Raw genomic sequence first — 1,536 nt, 5'->3', positions numbered from 1 at the left:
AAATATGCCTTGATTTCCTAGTATATGACCAGATCTAAGGTTCATAAAGACTTGCGAAGCCCTAGATAGAGTACTTACCTTTGGATTGACTTGTTCTCAATTTCTTTCACTTGACTGGATTGCACTTTCTGCCAAGCTACTGATTCCTTGTCTACAATCTGATTCCTATACAAATTTGATCAAGTTAGCTATTCTTTCACAAAAACAATATAATTTTTGCTAACTATTGTGATTTGTCTATGTGTATCACTTCAAATTGAGCTAATACAGTCAGCAGTTGAGATTTTCTAAATCGACTTTCGCAAAAAATCAAAGGATTAATTTGCAACCTTGAAACTGAGTGAACATGTACCAATTTGGATCTGATTGAACCCAAATTTGCCCGGTGGCTTTGGATTATGCTGGTCTAACATTATACAAGTTCAAAAGTAAAAAATGATGTCTCTGTGTAGCAGTAGTAAATAGTTGCGATTATTTACTTTTGTCAGCTTTTTACACTTTTTGGCTTGGTTTGCCAAGTATACTATCTTTTAAGGTCCTTGGACAAGTTTCAATAAGTTTAGACAAAATCTACTCAAGCTTATCAATTGTTTCGTGTCCGTAGACTCTGATTTCAAGAATCTGGCTTAAGTCTCACTTTTATGATCCAAATTTCACCAAAATTGATTTGTGGGGTCTACTTGATATGCTTGACCTGGTGGTATGCTCAAATATGCAAGATTGTCAATTTTTGGAGCAGATGTAAATAATCATGATTATTTACTCCAGCTATATTTTTGCAATTTTTTGTCCCAACCTTGACACAGATCTGTTAAGCACCTCAAGTTAAGGTCTCTAGCCAAGTTTCAACTAGTTTGGGCAAGTTTTGGTCAAATGGTCATCAGTTTTCTGTCCGCAGACTAACTTTGCAAATTTGGTCACAATTTCCAATCCAATTTGGCATGTCAGCGGCAGTACAGACGCATGCGAGTGTGTCTGAGTGTGTGCGAGAATAACACAAGGGCGAGAGAGGAAGGGCACACGCACAAGCGAAGCGAGAAGAGAGAGAGAGAGAGCGTGAAATGTGGGTAGCAGGCGGCCTGGCAGAGCAGGCGAGCGAGAGAGAGTCGGAGATTGCGAAGAGAGGAAAGTTAGCGAGAGAGTGAGGGAGTGTGTATGGGGTGGGTTCACCAAGACCGATTAAGAGAACGACCGACATAAGAAAAGGAAGAAGAGAATTATTTTAACGTCGTAGGAAACTATCCCAAGAGACCGTAAAGATCTATCCGACGAAGAGTTTTATGCACAGCAAGGCACGAAATCAAAGTCGAACCCGGCTTTTTATCATTTTTTTCATTTTTTAATCTTCAATCGTACAGAAATGCCAAAAATAGGCCGAAAATTAGCCGAAACTCCAAAAAATCCAAAACATTATCAAAAAAATCCAAAAAATTCTAGAAACCTTAGAAAATCATTGTCATTTACAATCAAACACTTTCGACAGGAAAAAGAACACTAAAAATAGCAGTTTTTACCGAAAGTACAATTTACGACACA

This window comes from Adiantum capillus-veneris, chromosome 13 (assembly GCF_014529385.1).
Source record: "Adiantum capillus-veneris isolate H3 chromosome 13, ASM1452938v2, whole genome shotgun sequence".
Classification (NCBI taxonomy): Eukaryota; Viridiplantae; Streptophyta; class Polypodiopsida; order Polypodiales; family Pteridaceae; genus Adiantum; species Adiantum capillus-veneris.
The sequence above is the reverse complement of the archived record's forward strand: the minus strand, read 5'-3'. Positions refer to the sequence as shown.